Source organism: Cyprinus carpio, chromosome A20 (genome assembly GCF_018340385.1).
Source record: "Cyprinus carpio isolate SPL01 chromosome A20, ASM1834038v1, whole genome shotgun sequence".
Classification (NCBI taxonomy): domain Eukaryota; kingdom Metazoa; phylum Chordata; class Actinopteri; order Cypriniformes; family Cyprinidae; genus Cyprinus; species Cyprinus carpio.
In genome coordinates this window covers 14,385,452-14,406,965 of record NC_056591.1, presented here as the reverse complement: position 1 = coordinate 14,406,965, position 21,514 = coordinate 14,385,452, and the positions used below count along the sequence as shown (strand labels likewise).

Genomic DNA, 21,514 nt, shown 5'->3' with positions numbered 1-21,514 from the left:
GAACGCCTTTACATCTCTCTCCCGCTGCGAATCATAATCTGTGTGTGTGTGTGTCTGAGAAGGTTTGACAATTCCGTACAATTTTCTCAAAGTTGACATTCATAAAATCTTATGTTTTAAAACCATTAGGGTTTTGCATGGTCCATTATGGCAAGATATGATTGTGAATAATGATCCTCGGACTACATTATTATGGTCTTTTCTTAGTTTTTAATCACTCTTCAGATGAAACATTTTGGCTGTGACGTAATGTTATGCTGCAGTTCATGTACGCTGTGTTGTCACAGATGGATGAATTGAAACAGATACACAAGAGGAAATGCGAGAGACAGCCCAGAAAGCAGACTAAACCAGTGTTGTAATTTTTGTTGCCTGTGACATTTTTAAAATGAGACTATAATATATTGTTCTGCTTTCCATGAGAAAATACCAGAGGTTTTGAATTCTTTCCCCCTGCAACTTTCTTGGTCCTTAGGGAGTTGTGTTGTTTGTGTCTCATACTGCACCCTTCTACATTCAGCTTTGTCTGCAAAAAAAAAAAAAAAAACATTCCAAAAAGTCTTAGAGGAATGCATGCTTATTGCAAGGTTATGGTTTTGCTTGGCACCCATCCCTCTGGGTCTCTTTAGGTCATTGGTTTTTGGGATTCATTAGATTGCCTCATACATCTCCTCAGCAGTGACTGCAAATTCTGTCCAGCTTGCAGCATTCAGCATCCATGAGTTTCTCAAGACGTGATTCTCTCCAGAAGTGTTGTCTTCAAACAGTGCTTGTGACGCTTGAGCAGATAGAACAAGCCAACCAATGTGTTTTTATTGCAACATCTGAAAAAAAATTGCTTTTATTAAAAAAAAAAAAAAAAAATCCAAAATATTGAAATCTATTAATGGCAATAGGTTTTTAATGTTTTATGTTTCTATCATTATTAGTAAGGTTAAAGTAAAAATCCACCCATATATGAAATAATTGTCATTATTTTGTCGAAACTGTTCAATTGCTCTGTTGATCTTGTTCACAAAACAGGTCTGGATAATTGTTCACTAATCATACTAATCTGGTTGTAGAGGTCAACTAACTTTATGATCTGGATGCAATAGTTAAAAGTTAATTTGCATGAATGACTGAGAATAAAATAAACTAAAATACACTTAAAATAAAGGCAAAATTTCCCTAATAACTGAGCTGTCCGATAACTTTTTTTTAGAATTTTTGATTGACAAAAAATAAAAAATAAAAAACATTTGACAGATGGACAAAATAAGGAATTTGCATTTTTTTTGTCTTTTAAAATATCATTTAAAATGTGCTTATAAAAATATATTTTATTAATTTACTTTTTTTACTCTTTTATTAATATATATTTTGAAAACAAAAAAAAAGAGAAAATGTAAGTTTTTGAATGTCTATTAATTTTTCAATTTAAAGTCATTTCCCTTTTATGTTTGAATTGATAACTTAGTCCTTCTTATTTTTGAGTATCACCCTCAGTCCTCCGTACATTGAAGATGATCAGTGAATAGTTGAAACAAATCATAGTGGTTCAAGCAACTTGGAATGTAGTGCACCAGTCATGTTGACTACTTGTATGGGTCTTTCTTTCACTGTATTTCAATTTATAGTTTATGAAAGCTTTTCTCCTCATTTATTGTAATTTTAATGTAAATGAATGATAATTACATCCTTAATTTTCTTCTTATATGTTTTAATGGAAGAAAGAAAAAGTCATACAGGTTTGGAATGACATGAGAAATGAGTAAATGAGCACACAGTTTATTTTTGGGTGAACTATCCCTAAGGGAGGTAGAAGCAGACTGGCTTCATTCTGGTTTTCACTCTTAACATATGTTTTTCCTGTTTCAAATAGTTGTTGATACACAATGACAGATTTCTGCGCAAGATCACTGTTGGTCAGGCCAACACCGAAAAAGGCCATGCTCGCCAGGTATGTGCTTCATATTTCTGATTCAGTTAACCAACAGTCAAACGTGAAGTGTAGAAGTTTTGTCACTTTTCCTCGATGATTATATATCACTGTTTTTCTCTATTCCCTCTCTCACTTTTCTGTCTATTTCCCTTAGCTGGAATCTGTTAAGTCTTGGAGTATGTCAGCGGCTGTCAGAATAATGACTGTTTTATACCAAATCGGGCAGATAACAGTGTGCACCTTAATGTGAAATAGTCTTTGTAAAAGCAGATGTTTTCAACAAAAACCCGGCGTTACTGGGCACATACAGTAGCAAACCCTTTGAGCTGGTCAATCATGTGCTTATGGTTAATCTCCCTCCCACTTTACCAAAACCACTGAAATGTGTCCATTACAGCCTAGTACTTTGTTCTTGAGTAACATACAGTATATATATACAGTATGTGCATTTTGGAAAGACAGTAAGTGTGTGCGTGTGTGTGTGTGTTTGAAATGTTGAAAAAGCACTTAAGCATGTTACTTCAGGCGTTGCAAACCTTGACTTGGTAGATCATCTCAGCATTAGGGTGCTGTAAATGCAGTTAAATGGAAAATAATAATGACACAAGTGGTGTGTATTAAGCAGCCCAATCTCTGCTGATAGGGCATCTGGCCACCACTCCCAGCTGTTTTATTGGGGAGTATTTATTAGCTGAGAGTTAAACCAGGACACGTCGTTTTTTACTCCAGCTGGGGTTGTCTTAGACACATGTGTAGCAGTTTACTGTATGTGATAAAAAGAACCAGACTTGGCAGAGTTGCGGTTGTGTGTGTCTTTCTGACAAATCTCTCCCCTCCACTTCTTTATCATGATGACTTAATTTTTGACTAAAAATTGCCTAAATCTTTACTGTGATGTGTTTTGTGTGCTGGTCAATATTTGATCTATCCCCTCTCGTTCTTACAGACCCAGTTTGATATTGCGGGGTGGCCAGTGAGATCATGGCTATCGTGACTCTAAGAGGACTTGGTGATATGCGGGCCAGGATGGGACGCATGGTTGTGGGCAGCAGCAGAAACGGCCAGCCGATCATGAGATGACTGGTGTGGGTGCCTGTGAAAGCTGAGAGAGCGAGAGAGAGAGAGAGAGCACGGTTAACTACCCATAAATTGATCAAAATCACAGAAGTTAATGCTGTTCCTTTGAAATTTCTATTCATCAAAGAACTAGAAAAAATGCATTTTTGTTAAAAAAAAAACAAAAAAACAAAAAAATCAAGAAACACTGTTTTCAGCTCAAATTGAGCAATCACTGCTTAAAAATCAACTTGGCCATCAAAGGAATAAATTGCATTTTGAAATGTTGAAATAGAAAACAATTACTTGAAACTGTAATGTTTAATTATATTAACATTTTTACTGTATTTTTTGATCAGTGTGTGAGCTTAAGAGACTTATTTCAAAAAACATTTAAAAAATCTTACTGTGTGTGTGTATATAAACAATGATTAGTAAGTAAAATTAAAAATATAATCATAATATTCATGGATTTCAAAAAACAGCACTGTGAATTGACTGTGAAATATTTTAAATATTGTGAATATATAGTGTTTTCATTCACGTAATTTTAACCCTATGCAATATATAATTCTATATATAAATATATAAAGTTAAATGTAAATGATGTGTATTAAACTTACACTGTAAGCAATGTGAAGAAAACAGGATATTTATCACAAATCACCAGCCAAAATTTCATGAATGTACACAGCCCTATCATAGAAACATTAAACAACTGCTATAAAAAATATTTGGACATTTCTTTTGTTCTTTTCTCAGGGTGTAACCGGGCTTTGCAGTCCTCATGAAAGATGCTATCAAACCCACACTGATGCAGACACTGGAGGTGAGACCCCTTCCTTTCCTGTACCCCAAACACTCAGTATCTTTTTTACACTGTTGTTCGCTTGTGTGCTATTTTTCTTATTCTGTCTCCCACACATGCAAACATAACTGTCCTATCTTGATGGAAACTCCCAAACTTGATAGTCTCAGCGTTGGTGAAGTGATAGGATATTCGAGGCATGACACCGAAAACACACACACTCATACAGTAACACATGCACATCTGGTTTTGGTTCTGGCTCAGTGGGAGTGTGTCTCTGTCTTTCACTGTCACACCCTGAACACCATGAGAAAACTGGAAATGAGAATTTGACAGTGGTGAAAAGCCTGATTGTTGGAATGCCTTTCATCTCTGACTTTAAAACATGCTAATGACTAGTGTTTGGATGTTTGTGTGTGTACAGGCGTATGCATTTTGGGTGTATGAGATGCATAGAAGTTGCATGTTTGTAGGAGAGGGCCACAGAATTGATTTAGGAAACCTTTCCTGCCTGGTTTCCTGTTTCTGTGGGAGGAGGAATTGTATCAGAACCAACAAGGCAGCAAAGGGTTGTGGGAATACTGCATTCTGTTTCTGTATTATGCTATAATGTCCCTGATGGGATTGGGATGTATGTGAGTATGTGTGTAAAAGAGTGAGCTGAGGAAGTGTGTGAATGTCTGAACAAGAAGATAGCAAACTCCTTTGAATATAGACTAAAGATGTGGGATTTTGTCAAGAGTGTTAGGAGAAAATATTTCTTCAGTGTGTGTGTGTTTGCCGTTAGCTGCAATTCAGGGGGACAAAAATTGTACCCAGAAGTAAAAGGATCGTAACAACCTTCCTTTTAGACATGACCTAAATAATTTTTTCACTTCTATCAAAATTGTGAAGAGTATTCTCTTTCATGGGTAGGGTTCATCTTCAATATCAACAATTTTTATATATGAACAAATAATGCTCATATTTAGAATTTGCTTGGCATAAGTAACACCACTTGTTCAGTGCCATGCGACAAAGGTACGAATAGATCTAAATAAGTCAACTGTATATATGTTGATCATATAATCTTATGTTCAAAAACTTGGGCTCAGTAGTGTTCTTTTTAAGACAATTTGAGGGACTATTTGCTAGTTCCAGGGATGATGCATTACATTTCTTGCAAAAGGAACAGTAAAGACTTTTAGCAGTAAGTGCAGGTGAAGTTTACGCTTTTTCAAATAAAATCTGTTTTTTTTTAATTAATACAAATAGTACTCTAAATGGTGTCATAGTCAGCTTTGTCATCCACAGTAATAACATAAAATTTTAGCAAACATGGTAAGTATACAAAACTGGTATTTTATATTTCACAATATGTACGCTGTTTGGACTGTATGGGTGCTCAGACTAAATGTACCCTTGGTTAGCATCAAAAAGCCTTTTTAAAAGAGTGTATTGACCCAAAATAATATGAGGCATCTCACCGTGCTTCGCACTTGTTGTGGAAGACACTATTAGAAGAACTACTATAAATAAAGGTATTATAAATATAGTAATAAACAAATCAATTTGTAGCTCATGTACTCGTTAAAGAAAAAAATTGGATGTCATATTGAGTCAATAACTAGATAATCAGGGACAAAGCATCAAAGCATAAGTTGAAGGAATTTTGCCTGTTAAATAAAGCATAAGTACCTGGTTGCCACACTTTGGTGCTCTTGATCTGGTATGGTGCCGGCCGCAGGGCACAATATTCTGCTTGTGGTGGTTTTGTCCCTAGTGTATTACCAGCCGTTATCTAAAGCTTTTGCATGTGGATATGGTCATCGCCTACCCCAACCACGACACCCCCAATTCTTTCTGTTCCCCCCCCCGCACAGGTTGATTTTTGTCTCGGCTTAGATTTTTTTTTATTTATTTCATAGGGCAAAAGGATCCAAATCTTTCTATGTCACATTAAAAAAAATATATTATAGTTTTTATTTTTGGTACACACTTTTATGAGGACAGTTCACTGGAAAACCATGTGCACTATCTTCTAATTCGCAGTCACGCACTAAAGGACCATGCCACTCGGGCGCTTCATATTGGCTTTTGGTGACACTGGGCTGCCAGATATGTCCACATTGATGAGCAAATTGTGATGCACTGTAAAATGACCTTCACGGAACTGATTGATTTTGGTCTGAAATTTTAAACCTGTGAAACATATTTAGGAGCACATAATGAGCTGCATTGTTGTCAAAAATCAGAGGGTACTGTAAGTAATTTATGACACACTCTCACATCACTTTAATATGATGCTTCTTAAAAGGCCTCTTAGATCGCAAGTAAATGATAAACTTACTTCATTTATTTGATCCAACAGCATAAAATTAGAAAAAAATAGTGATTATAAAAGAATGTAGAATTTCTTAACGCAGACAACTAAATACCAAGAATAACGATAAACTAATCTGTTTGAGTTCAGATAAAAGCACTCAAATAAACTCGTGCAGTCTTGTGTAGCTAACTATGGTCAATCTCTCAAAATGAGCTTGGTTCACTTCACTACAACCTTTAGATTTTTTTTTGGGACTTTGAGTCTTAAAGGTGATGCTTAAGTCGACTATTTAGTTATATCAGCACCTGTATAAGGCAGTAAAAGTAGGATGATGGCCGATGCAATGATAAAAGTTCAGACTAAATAAAGGAACGAGATGGTCTGTTCCAACTGATGGAGCACTTTTTTTTTCTTTTTTTTTTTTTTTTACAAGGTTAGCAGCCTTTCCTGAATTTAACTGACTCAACATCACTCCATTCTTTGTTTTGAGTTTCTCCCTTTTTCCATTTTCCCACCTCCCCTTCCGCCCTTAAAGTGCTAGGTCATTTTTCATGTTGGGGGAAGTTAAAAAGGGCCTCAGGGTCTCCGTTAAACCCCTTTTTTTCAAAAGGCTTTAATTCACGGTTTTGTGTTGAAACGACTTTCCAACCCTTTTAAATTTTTGTTGTTGAATATACAAGGGTGCTACTATAAATCTTAACCTATAGGTTACCAAAATCTTTTGGATTGACTACTAAACCCTACATCTTGTTTTATTAGCCCCACTTTTAAATTTAAAAAATTTCACAGAATTTTCAGGTAATCTTGGGCCCCGTAATGTGGTATTTTGAAATGCAGGGTGACCCAAGGTTTTACTGATATTTTTGTCTTGTCAGTCGGGCACCCGGTTTTGTGCTGCTGGACCTTTCGCAACACGCCCAAAAAAACCCTCTGTTTGGCGAAATTTGGGCTTTTAAACTATTTGGAGAAGAGGGTATTTTTGTGGTGCCCACTCGTATATCCCCCCAAACAAAACAAAAAATTTTCGTCGCACCCAGCTTTTTTTATAGTCAAACACATTCATTGACCAGAGAAAAAAGGCTAGGTTGGGGGTTTTAAAGTTAAAACAACAACAAGCTCCTGTTCCAAAGAAATTTTACCCCCCCCCCCCCCCCCCCCCCACAGAATCTGAAGGTTAAAACCCAAAAAATGTGCTTTTTGAAATGTCGTTTAAATAATCTTGTTCTAGAAATTAGTTTTTTAAAATTAATTGTCTATAAACTTTTTTACCCAATGAAAATCCTGTTTTTCAAAAACAACAAATCAAAAAACTTAAATTTAAATTTAAATACATGATTTTAGGGGTTTAGTGTGAAATTTTCATTGAAAATGAAAAGAATATTTTTTAAATGGTGCCTTTTTGCTTCAGTAGCAACTTGCATTGGGGTAATTTTCAGACAAATCTAATCGTTTAATGTTATACTAATGGCTAAATTTCCTGTGGTATGAAAATGCATTTTGCTAAACTCGGGGGGGGAAAGGTGGTTAATTTAACCTTTATAGCTTTTGGTTTTTAAAATGTAAAACCTTTAAATGCTTAATTGACCTCTTTTCATATTTTTGCGACGACTTTTGGAATCCAAGGGGAAGATATTCTCAAGGTGTGGGTTTTTCTCAAAACCCAAAATTTTTATCTTAAAAAACCCCCCCCTAGTTTTTTTTTTTTTTTTGTTTTTTATTTTTTTACAGTGAACCCAACTAACCATACGTGCCTTCAAAAAACACACACCACTACTTGCCACCTTCCTTTACTTACACTTCCCCTCCCATTTTTACTCATTCCTTGCTCCTCTTATCCTTTTTTTTTTTCTTCCCTCCCGGTCAGCAAAATCCCAGAACTAAAAAAGCTGGGGAAAGGGGGAGGCCCTGGGTCCACCTAAGAACAGGAAGCTTCACCCCCTCATTTTTAAAGGGAAAACGAAAGGTAAACCCCAAAGAAAAACGCCTACCAAACCCGGCAAAGCTGTGTCGATTTCCCCTAAATTTGTTACTTTTTTTTTAGGGTGAGTTTTGCCAGTGTGTAAATAGTGTCAAGAAAAAGTTTTGATAAAGGAAGGGGGGTCTTTTCCAAAAGAGGGGCTTTTTTTTTTTTTTTTTTTTTTTTTATTTTTTTTTTTTTTTTACAAGAAGAGATCCCTTTTCAATTGTATTTTTATTTATTTTTAAAAGTAGTAGGTTTTTTTTTTTCCCCTCAAATGTACGCCCTAGAAACTTTACTAAGGCCTTTGGAGCACAGAAAAAAAGGGAAATTTTTTGTTTTATCGCACGTGAAGCAAGCAAGGGGGTTTTTTTTGAATTTAGGAAGTCCATATTTAAATTGGAGATCAGCCTCAACTAACACAGATCGGGATTGCTGCTTTTTCAAAAAACAATGGGAGGGCGACATTTTTATCTTTTCCCGATGCCAAGGATGTGTTTATGTGTGTTTTTTCTGTGGGTGAGAGGGAGGCCGGGCTATCCTGTATACACCACAGATCCACTTCACGAACCACCACAGTACTCAGGAAAACCGAGCAGCAGGGTATTTTCTTTTGCTACTCAAACAAAAATCATGCACACAAACCTGACTGATAAAAATTTCCCGAAGGGTAATAACATACTCCCCACCTCACATTCCCTTTGTAAATCTGTACCTGACTGGTGTGTGGGTGACACAAGGCCTGGTGATGTACACTCGTTTAGAGGGAGTCTCATATACGGGTGGTGCAGTTTATTACAGCACCTGGTCGTCTCAAGGTCATGAGTACTGCCTCCAGGATAACACTCTGATTCTGTGGTTTTTGGCCTGTTTCACACACATGCATAAGTGAAATAACTGCATCAGCAGGCTATGTTTTTTACTTCCTGTATTAAAAACTTTCCCTATTAAACGTTGTTTTCGTATTTTATTCCTTTCTAGAGCACTCTTTTCCTTATTACTTGCCTTTCTCTTACTTTCCTTTCTACTCTCCGGGGCAGTCTTGGCCTAATGGCTAGAGCAGTTGGACTTGTAACCCAAAGGTTGTGGGGTTTGAGTCCCTGGGTCCCGCAGGAATGGCCGGGTGGGTGGAGTAGAATGTACAGTGGGTCCTCTCTTCCACCCTTTAATACCACACGACTGAGGAAGTGAGCACCCTTGAGCAAGGTCACCAAACCCCCCAACTGCTCCCTTGTGTGTGTGTGCACTTTGGACGGGTTAAATGCAGAGCACAAATTCTTAGTACTGGGTCTACCATACTTGGCCACACATTACTTCACTCACCTCTCACTTTCCTCTTTCCCCTTCCTTCCTTCTCTTCTTTCCTTCCTCTGCAGCCTCTGCCTTGGGTGCTTTCGCTTCTAGTGGCCTCTCCGCTTTCTCTAAAAACAGTCCATCCTCAGTCATTTCCTCAGTCCTGTCTATTCGATCTGCCCTTGCTTTTCTCTCTCTTCCTTACTAAACATAAACTTTCTTTCCTCCTGTACATGCAAATGTCTTCCTTCCAAAACCAATTCCTTCCTTCCCTCATTTCTTCTTATTGACTAATTCATACTGTGCTAAACATCCTCTCAACTCTCCAGCGATTCGCTGCACTTTCTCACTTCCTTCCTAAACTTAATCCAGTCTCCTTAGTCTCCTTAGAGCTACGCATTGGCTGTGACACCCTAAGGCATACATCGGATTACAAAAGCATGAGAAGATTCTTAAATTCTGTTTTGAAAACGGCTTTAAATCTTTCCATCATATGGTAGTGAATTAACATAAGTTAACTGTAATGACCAAGACCTGATGCAATGTGAGACAGAACAAAAGGCTTACCTTCAGAAGCTTACCTTCCGTCCAAACCAAAGGCCAGACCACCCCCCACCCCCCACCACACACAACACACAACAAACATGTAGAGCCTCAGAAAATATGCCCAGACCTCCTGGTGAAAGAATAAGAATAACATTACCTTCCATTCTCCTTCTCCAAAAGCCGGGAAGTAGCACAGAAGCTTGCCGGGTTCTGGGAAAAATTGGCTACATGGAAAACTCAACCCTTGCTTACTGTTCAGTGACACATAACATTTTAATACGACTAGTTCAAACACAAACAGTTAATGATCTCCATCACAAAACAACTGAAACTTCAAGGAGAAAGGAAACCTGGTTGAAAACATCTTAACAAAACCATTGAGGTGATCATGTTTGTAACCACTGTCAGCTACTTGGAACAGTGAAATGTTCCAGTGATCACTCATTCATGAACAGCAGTAACACCATTAGGGAGATGTACATGCTCACTCTTAAAATGGTTGTGATTATATCCTAATTTTGAATGAAATGTGAATAACTTCACGCCTGGAATGCGGGGACAATTTGATTATCGTGTACATACTGGTGGTTTGCTTTTATTCATACAGTGTGAGAAAGCATGTGTAAGTGACGTACTCTTATCCCAGCTTTTTATATCAAAATCTTATTTGCAAAAGCTCTTAACAATTTATTTAACTTCCTTCTCCTTCCCTGCGTCATTGACAGAGGCTGGCTTTTGTGCTGACATTGGCATGGGAGAAGGTTCTTCAACATTAAGTGTCGGACGTCTGGGCTCACACCTGATGTTTTGGTGCTGGTAGCTAACTGTTCGGGCTCTGAAGATGCATGGTAGGGCTACCAAATTGTAAGTGTGTGTGCTGCTGTGCATGATATTCACATAATCTCTTTATATGCCTGACTGGCATTAAAGTACATTTCATGTATTTACAACTTTCTGCATATACTGTATTTTTTAAGGTTGTACAGCTGGTGTACCACTCTGCCTAACGAATATATCAATGAGGTAAGCAATGTCTTACTTCAAATGACCATATTTTGTAGAGCGAAATATTTTTTTTTTATTTTTCTACCTTTTCTCTCTATCCAACAATAGAGAGGCGATGTTGCTACCCCAAGACAGGATCAAATAAAGAGGGTTGGGAAGGAGGTAGGGAAAATTGATGAGTGTCTGCCCCACATGCACACTCAGCAAAGGCCCAGAACACATCGTCTCCATTCTCCACCCCCTCCAGTTTCCCTTCTTCCTCCCTAATGTGGTTTGTGTAATATTTTTAGTGAACAGGGTATCAATCTGGGTTGGTTGAAGCTAAATACACTGAGGCCATAATGGATCTTGTTGTCTAAGAAATACTCAGCACCTGGGCATTTTCGCATCAGTCTCTTCAAAAGCAACGCCCAGCTAAGAAAATAACTCAGAATGGCTTAAGCTACTTGTGCGGTTCTGTAATAAGAGACCGAAGATCACCAAAACATGTCATCCCTGAGCTTTAGGATAGCTATTATTCTCTGAGACTGGTTCTGCTCCATGGTGACAATGTGCACAATGTAGGATAAAAAGAGCAAGAAGTTTCCGATTAACCATTCAGATTCAACTTTTTTTTATTAGATTTTAAAGCTTTCAATTTTTTTTTGTCTGGTTAATTTTTCTCAAATGTTTTTATATAAAATCTTGATTAAATGAAATGTTTACTTTTTTCTGTCAGAATTTGCAGCTGGTTGCAGATGGCTGCAGTAAACCTTAAGAAGCAGATTCAAGATCACTCATTCTCTTTGGAGTCCCTGTGGATTGTTGCTCTGAATGTCTGTCAAAGTAAGAATAGGTCTATCTGAAAACTCATTCCTCCAGCATGCATTTTCTTCCCAAAACATGATGTTTGAAATTGTGGCTCATTAAACAATGTATAAATATTTATAAATAGCAATGGTTGATTTAAACCAGAGTAACAAGAGTTTGTGTGTGAGAGAGAGTGTGTGATCAAAAACGGCAACAGATGGTGTCCAAATTGAGCTTATTTGTAAGTGTGTCTTTCCAGTATGTCTGGAAGGTTATTTTCTCCACTTTTTGATTAATGACCGTATTTAGCCAAAGTATTGTGTTTGCACTGTGACATTTCTCTTTCTGTGAAGGACTGACCTCAAGCAGAGATCGACCTGGTGTCCGCATCGCAGAGGCTTTCTTGGCTGGCTTCAGCGCCTGTGCCGTGTCATCAATTGGTCCAGGTGTACGGTGCCTCCTGTGGAGCTCTGGGCCCATGCTTTGAAGAAAGTTGCAATTCTGGAAAGAACCATTTCCAGTTCCTGTACAATCACCAGGTGAGTCAATGAGTTGTGGAAAAAAAAATACTTTAAACATTATAAAAACAAAACATTGAGCGTAGGGAAACAGGAATCCATACTACGAACAAGGCCATTGGATTGTTTAAACATGATTCGTAGCTTGTACAATGAGCTAAGTTTGAGCCTCCTAGTGTGTAGATGTCAGGGTGAGGTGGGGGTTTGGTGTGGGGTCCTTAAGGCCATCTGCTGGTTTGAATTAACCTTAGTGAGCTTAGAGGTTGTGAACTTTGATTAAGTGATGCTATGAAAGGTGTGGTAATCTCTGCTTCTTGGCTCCTTGCCTGGCTACAGCCCTCCCCCCCCCCTCTATTAATCATATTAGAGGTCTGGACCCTTGCCTATCCCAAGCATCTACAGATAGGCAGAAACTAAAGTTTTATTGCTTAAAAAAAAAAAAAAGTAAATTGTTTGAATATGAAATGACTTTTTTTCTTTTTCCATATATCTTTTACTCTCTGGAACCTGTTAAGTAAGCCCTGTGTGTTTGTTTTTTTAATAGGATTCTATTGTAGAGAAAAATTTCGGACTATTGCACAGAAGGTTTTATGGTGCTGATGATATTGAGCTTTCACCTGAGCTCAAGCTAAGATAGACTACTACATCAACAGGTGAGAATGGCTGTACATTGCAACTGAACTTAACAAATTCATGTACAATTTTGATATTTGAGCTTTCTTTCTTTATTTTAATCTTAAATGTTATATCAATATTTAAACCTTTTTAATATCAATTATTATTGCTTATTTTAATTTACATGCAGCAATACAACATTAAAAAATCCTATCTCTTTATATAAAAATAAGATAGTTTTTTGAATGGATTCATTAAACCGGTAATCTGAACTGATTTCATTGAAATCTGCCAACTCTATCTTACAGCTGTTGATGAATTTTAATGCTTGTATTTGTTCACCAGTGTTATGTTTCATTTTCACCATCTTCTAATGTTTGATGTTGTAGAAAATATGCTGGCCCAATGTGTTTGAATTGAATTCTGTGAACACTGTAGCTCCCAACATAACACTTAACGAATGTCCGAAGAGCCCAGAGCCATGTGTGCATGTCCTCTTTGTGGATATTAAGCTGACTGTAAATCTCTCACAAGTTTTAGTTCTCTTCCCATCTGCATGCCAAGACCCACCTGTCGCTCTCTCAATATATGCCTGAGAAAAAAGGTGTTCCCACCGGTTTTATCCTGCCAATCAGAGACATTCGTGCCAGCATCGGGGCAGGGTTTAATCTACCCTTAGTTGGAACTGTAAGTGATTATCCTCAAATCTGATGTAAGCTCATCTTATTAACATTCTTTCCTTTCTATCTACATCCACAATTTCCTTCCTGTATATTATTGATGGCTTTCACATATTTGATGGCCATCCGACTACGTCTTCATATTAACCTTTGCTGTTTATTACTTCCTTTGCTTGGAGGTGAATGTTTCAGTACGCGATAGGATCCGGATTACGGTTGAACTGTGATCTGTGACCTTGTTAGGGCTTTTAAAAACCAGGCACTCATGCCAAATTCCCCTGCCTTGTCATGTTTTTACTCTTTAAAAGCCAATATTTGCCTGGCCTAAGGCAGATATAAAATGTTTGGTCAAGGTAGTTTTCATTTAATGAGCCGTCTATTGGATTTCTCAGTTTGGATTCAATGATGAAATCTGTGGAGACAGTTTGATTAAGCCCTGCGTGAAAACAGAGCTTAGAGCATGTGTGGGGGTTTTTTGAGCAAGAGCAGGTCAACCTTTTGAATGACGGACCATGCTTTTCTCGGTGTGTGTGTCTGTGTGTGTGTTGTGGTGTGTAATGCATATTTTTGGTTTTCATTAGATACTCCGTCCCTGGATTTGTTCCCAATGTTTTCCTCTCTTTCTTTCTTCCTTAAACCCAGCTGGTTCACCTTAGGAACATCCATTCCAATCAGACTTTCCCACATAGTGATAGATAAACAAGACATCTTTATTCTCCTGTTCTGTTTGTAACATTTTAAAGCTATCAATTAAATACATTTATAAAACATGCATGGAGATGAATGTCAAAGTTTAATCTGTTGGTTTGACTGGTTAAAAAAGGTTAAATGTGATTATTTTGATTTGATCATTATTGTGTGGTGTTTTTCATATATTGCTTTGTTTGAGCATCCTGACCAACTGGATTTGGTGCCCCAGTTTGATCGAGCCGTATTTTTGGTCTTTCTGCTTGTGTGTTTTGTTGGCTGGTTGAGGCTTAGGTAAGGAAGCTCATTTCTGGGGTGAGAGTGAGGTCCTGGCTGCAGTGTGGGGTTCAGGGGTCGGGGTGAGGTGTCCGGTGTGTGTGGCATGCTGGGAGATGGGGGTGACTGTGACCCCGCCCATCCGGTCTGAACCACACGCTCTGTCCCCTTCATCTCTCATGGGCCTGCTGCGGGGACACACGGCCACGCTCATGACCTCTCACCTTCAGCCGACTCAGAATTTACTGCCAGTGCTTTGAACTTCAGTGTAATCTCTTCTTCTCTATAACAGCTCTTCTGGTTTTCCTTTATTTTTCCTTATTTCTTTCCTTAAATCTACCTGGTTTATTCTTTTCGCTTGCTTGATTGTAAATACAGTCAGATGTTAAGGAGTTAGGGCTTAAAACTCAAGGTGCATATACACTGACAGACTTTACCATTGCCAGAGGTCACTGAAATGGAAAGTTACTCTACAATTAAACAACACATGGCAGTTTTTTTTTACTGACGTTTTTTTGGCAAAATAAAATAAAAAGGGGGGGGAACAGGTAGAGGGAAAATTTAATTCCATGGCCCATTAAAAAAGGTTACGTAAGAAACCAAATGGATCCTGTTGTGTTTAAGAAAAAAAGAGCAACTGAACATTTGTGGATAATCATTTACCATGCAAGAACGTCTGAATGAGATTAATAATTATGATAATTACTTTTTATTTTTGAACTACTTGAATAAATACTTGTTAAATGTTCAGGGTCGGTTAAGATTTTAAATTGCTTTTGTGAAGAAGCCTCTTGAAAGGAAACCTCTCGCATGCATTTGGCCAAGGTGACAGTAAAACTGAATGTGGTAACCAGTAATTGTAATTTGTGAAGTATTACAAATAATTTTAAATAATGTTTAATGTTTTTTATTTTAATATCTTTTACAAGGTCCAATTGTTCGCTATTACAACCATTAACTCCGATTTTGCCTCAATAAACCCCCTAATTTGCTGCTTATTAATAGTTAGTAAGCTATTTGTAAAGTTTAGGTTTTGGGGAGGATTAGGAATGTAGAATAAAGTCATTGTACAATATGTGCTTTATAAGTACTAATAACACAGCCAATATGTGCAAGAATAGGCATGCTAATAAGCAAATAGTTCATAGTGAGAATTGGTCACTATACTAAAGTGTTACCTGTAATTTATTATATGATGGCAAAGCTCAAAATTTATTAGCAAACAGTTTCTCCAGTCCTTGTTTAAACATTAGTGTTTTAAGTCCCATTTTTACAGATATAAAAAGATTGCATAATTTTATAAACACAATGTTTCTCTCTGGCTTTCAGTCATAGGTCATGAGTTAACTGTGGGGCTCAGGCTACACGACAGGTGTGTGTTATTAAGCCTGTTTACTTTCAGTGGAGACCCTGAGGGACAAAGCACTCATGGGGGGCTACAGGAGGGGAAGTAAACTGATGTCATGGCACCAGATATGCAAGGGAGGGTAGTCCAGCCAGAGAACAATGGGACTCAGTGGTTATTAGCTTCCATTTAGCTCAGGCAATTTATTGCCCAAATCCGTGTCCTGGTGTAAGCCGTACAATGATTTCCTGATGATACTGCTGGAAGGCTTATGGTGTTGTGGCAAACCTGACCACCACGCTGACCATGAGCACACGTCAATAGCAGACTGCTGCAAAGAGCATGTTCAGTAGAAAGTATAAACAGACACAATGGTCTGCGGTGAGGAAAACATGGCCCATTTGAACCAAGTGTATTCAATGAATTAAGTTGCCATTTGTTCTTGTACATTGACTACATAATGGGTATTGTGTATGGAAATAATTGTGGAAATGTTCTTGGCTTAATTTAAAATAGCAACTAGATGTTTCAGTTTTTGCATAGCAATGCTCATATGACGCAACAAAGTGACCTCTTTAACCGAAGGGAAAAAAACTGCGAAGGTTCACTTTATGAGTGCAGATTTGTATCCTGTTCAATAACTGGATCCCTTGTAATGTTTTTTTTTTTAGCACAGAAGACATCTCAACACCACACAGCCAAGCGGATGACCTTTTAAGTGAATTTGCTGAGACAGTGTGCATCTGTCTCAGAGATAGGGGCAGGGTCGTGGCGCTTCAACCTGACCAATCAGGTTCAGTCTCATGTGCTTTTAACAACAGTTCAAATTGCTATGTATTTTTGACCCTGTGCCATATTGGTACTTAAGCAAATTGGAAGAAAGTGCAGTTAATTGGAAAGAAAGTTGTACAGTTGCTGAAAATGCCCAAAATTTTGAATCATTTGGACTTAAGTCCCAAACCAGGTCCTGTTTTAATTCTTTGGATCGTATGGAACTGATTATCCATTTTTTGGAGATTTACCTATTAGTTGAGCCACAGGGTGATGTCATGCTCTGGATCATACCTTTTCGTCAGTTTGTGCCATCTTGTTTTTCTTTCTTTTTTATTACAAAAAACATGTAAAAGAAAAACTGTTCAGATAAGTCAACTGATTTCACCTTACTTTCTACAAAGGACTCTAATTTATTCCTCTATAAGACATTAAACAGCTCCTAGGTTGTTCATGCATGAGAGGAATCCTTCCTTAAAATATTTAAAGCTCTGCTTGCTGTGATAAAGTTTTTTTCTAAGAAAAGATGTGGACCCGGAGGTCTCAATAAAAGGTTGGGTATGGATGATGTCTTTCAACATTCTCAGCAAGGCAAACGTTACAAAGAGAAAAAGGCAGGATCTTTATATTGAGACCTCTGTGAAAGGTTATAGTTTTATATTCTCTGGGCAAGGTGAAATTGCATTTGATAAATTTCCTGTCTCTTTTTCTGTCTCTTTTTTTTGTTGTTAAATGATAATTTAATTAAGATAATTCATTTCTTTTGCCTGGGTCTCACATGTATGCCAGTCACTTGATTTTAATCTGTGGTATTTTTAAGGTTGTTCATTTTTCTTTTATATAATCAATTGGTTTGACCACTGGCTATAGATTTTGTTGTTAGGGAATTAAAATTGATTGACCTTGAAGAATTTCCTCAATCAATAAATCAATCCTAAGTCTGCATACTTTTTAAAACTGAGTGAATATTGATTGCTTATATACACTGACCTGTCAACATTTCCATGTTTAATTAATATCTAAAGACATTCAAATATTTAGGCATCTTCATGTTTTTTATCACAATAGTAATAGATGCAACAGTTTGTAAATGATGGCAAAACTGGGGGCTACTAAAGACCACAATTGTCTCTTTAAAAAACTGCAAGTTTTAGTGGCCTCCAAGCATTACCGCCTCTGTTTGTAAATGAGATTTAGATCCCCACGGAAGTAATTTGGAGGTAACAAGATTTGCCTAGAAAATAGATGTTTAGCAAGGTTTAGCAACATCTTTGAAGACTGAATTTATGATCTTGAAGCTAAGTAAATCTAAAGCACACAGGCTAATTTAAACACACTCGTTTATGTATCAGTTTATAGTCCTTTTAAGTACCTAAACTTAATTCAACAAACCTTCAGTTCAATTTCTGCCTCAATTACTGTGTGCAGTAATGTTTTGTGTGCACAAAAAATGTTTTGCACATCAAAAATATTTATTGGCTATCATACAGTTCTTTTCCTTTTTCTTTTCAGATGAGCACCATGCCAGGCTTGCCTACGCGACCCTGTTTCTATGACATTGACCTTGATCCTGTGACGGAGGAGATAAAGGACTCTTCTGAGGACATTTCTGCAGTCCCATACATGCTTTTTGACCAGTAAGAAACACAATTAACAGTACCAGAACACAAATAACTTTAATTTTTGTGCTTTTGTTTTATGCCTCACAACAAAAAGATCAGATTTGATTGAATTTACTTTAAACTTTCTCCTTAACTTTTTCTTTCTCCTCTTTTGCTTTCCTCCATTCTCAGGGTGTTCCCCCAGTTTCTGTGTAGGCCTCCATTCAATGGGCTCATGCCACTGATTACAGCTCATCCACTGCCTTCTAGCAATGAAACTACTAAGTGTTAGATTAACAAACATTCCTCCTCCTTTGGTTTGCACAGGTTTTTTTTAAAAACCACGTTTAACTCCTAAATGTGTAGCTAGCTTTATGATTTTTTGTATTTAGCAGTAAAAAACTTCTTGTTTTTCCCCCCTCATATTTTAATTTAATTTTTAGTTGATGGTTTGAAGACTTGAAGTGTGAAGTTTTAAGCTTTACATTTTGTTGCTGTAAACCCTTCTGTTTACATAGTGATTTTGTGTTTACAACCTAATGATGCACAACATTTTATATAGCTAAAAATTCCATTAATGCTTTAATATATCTGTTTTTAAATGTTTTTCAGATTACCTATGGAATATGGTAAACAATATTCAAGCAAACTCATTTCTTTCTTTTCTTTTTTATTTGGTTATTCTATAACATTAAATCTTATTTAACACTTGTTCAGTGTTACAGCCAAAATCATGACATAATCTTAAAGGGATACTCCACCCCAAAATGAAATGTTGTGGTCATTACATCACTTATAGCCCATGTCCGCTCCCAAACCCGTGAAAAGCTTCTCATTCGTCTTCGGAACACAAATTTTAAGATATTTTGGATGAAAACCAGGTGGCCCTGTGACTGTCCCATAGAGTGCCAAGTAAATACATTGTCAAGGTCCATAAAATGGTATGGACGGGAACACTTTTTGTAAGTGAAGAAAACAAAAATAACGACTTTATTTCAACAATTCCTTTGTTCAACAGGGGTCTTCCTCTGTGTCTCTCCATATCACCATATGCTGCGTTATTGCTCTTCTGTATCATCCACGCCACAGGGATGCACTGTTTCTACATGTATTTAGCTTTGATTTGAAAGAAAACAGTGCATCCTTGTGGCGCGGATGATTGCATGTCCCTGATGGCAGATGGAGTATTTTTATGGAATGACTTTCATACCTTTTATGGACCTTGACACTGTTTTTATTTATTTGGCAGTCCCAGGCCTCCAGTTTTCGATCCAAAATATCTTACTGGTTGTGTTCGAACTGAGCTTTTTTACGGGTTTTGGAACGACATTGGTGTAAGTGTGTTAATGACAAAAATTTTCATTTTTGGGTGGAGTATCAATCCCTTTTAAGTCTAAGGTGCTTTTAATTTTAGACACTAAACACAATACAAAATTTACAAGTGGGGTTTAGTGGTTTTTGACACCTGTTCTCTCTCTCTCTCCTCTCCCTCTTCTCAGGCTCTCTCTCTCCCTCTCTCCGCTCTGATACAAATGACATAAATGGTACAAGTGTTGCATATTAGATCTCACTACCTGTGTATGCACCTTTTCAGCATGCATGTGGGTACAATGCCAGAAAATCTTGTTTTTTAGGACATTCCCACTGTTATCTGTTTATCTGAGTCTTAAAGTACAGTGTGCTATATAGGATTAAAAAAGAATTCCATTGAAACTGTTGCAAACCAAGTTTTTATGTATGCTGAAAACCGAGTATTTTTCCCAGTGATGAATGATTCTAACAGTGAAAAAGGCAGTCAGAGAACAAGATGACTGGCCAGACAAAAATAAAATTGTATTTCCCCCGTGGTGAATACTGGACATTGAATTGGATGGGTGAACATTTTCATTCATTCATTTTTTATATTTGTGTTTTCATTAATGTGGCCACTTTTTTTACCAAACACTTTTTTTTGTTTTGTGTGTGAATGAGAGTGGTGAGAGAATGCAGTCAGAATGTGTGCACATGTATGAGTGAGTTAATGAATCACTAATCTGTATTGTGAAGTCAGACTGTTTTGTGCCACAAAGATGAAATTCCCTCTAGATTAGATTTTTGGTCTTTTATTAGGATAAAGAGCTATGGTGCATCAAACAGTAAGTAGCCAGTCGACCGGATGGCCCCCAAAAGGGTCTTGTTCCATTCCTTTTGCCTCTACAGGACGCAGTCCAATCAGAGACCCCCCGTGAGGGGCAGTACTTAAAGAAAAGACCCCCTCTCCTCCTCTCATTGAAGACACCCATAATTAGCTGACCAGCTCAGCATTGACATTTACTCAAATACTCACACACACACAAAACTGTTATTCTCTTGTACTTTTAATCTCTTTGCCTTTTCGTGTGGGTGAGGGGTGGGGCAAATTTAAAATACGGGGAAGTAATTATTTTATTATTTATTGAATAGGTTTGTCTGTTGCTTGCTATAATGACTGTTGCACTCTTCACCCTTTTGTTGGGGGTTTTTCATATTGAGGTCACCATGTCCAGGTGCACATATGGAGCTCTTACTGCTTTATGTAATTCGTTTCACTTAATACACTATAGTTCAAAAGTTCGGGGTTGGTAAGATTTTGTAATGTTTTTGAATGTTTCTTATACTAATCAATGCTGCATTTAACTTAAAAAAATAAAAACAGTAATAATGTAAAATATTACAATTAAAAATTACTTTCAGTATTTTAAAATGTTGTTTATTCCTTTGAAGGCAAAGCTGAATTTTCAGCAGCCATTACTCTAGTCTTTCAGTGGCACATTATCAGATGTATGCTGATTAAAAAATTTCTTATCAATGTTAACAAACAGTTGTGCTGTATTGTGGAAAACATGATAATTTTTTTTAAGGATTCTCTTATAAATAGAAATGTAAAAAGAACAGCATTTAGTAACAGGAAATATCAATATTCCGTAACAATATCAATGTCTTTGCTGCTTTCACTTTAGATCAATTTTATACATCCTTATTCATCCTTGGGTCAGCTTTGGCCTAATGGTTAGAGAGTTGGACTTGTACCAGGTTCGAGTCTCGGTGGTGGCAGGAGTTGTAGGTGTGGGTGGGGAGTGAATAAACAGCGCTCTTTTCCACCCTCAGTACCCATGGCTGAAGTGCCCTTGAGCAAGGCACTGAACCCCCAGTTGCTCCCCGGGCGCTGGATATAGTTGCCCACTGCTCTGGGTGTGTGTTCACAGTGTGTTCACTTCTCACTGATGTGTGTGTGCATTTGGATGGGTTAAATCCAGAGCACCAATTCCAAGTAAGTGTTACCATACTTGGCAAATGTCACAACTTTCATTTGTTAAAAA

General features: G+C 37.4%; 1 pseudogene; it reads left to right on the top strand.

The window, feature by feature from the left end:
* Positions 1-18,216, top strand: part of LOC109113007 — a 30,325-nt pseudogene extending 12,109 nt beyond the window's left edge.
* Positions 18,217-21,514: the final 3,298 nt, after the last annotated feature.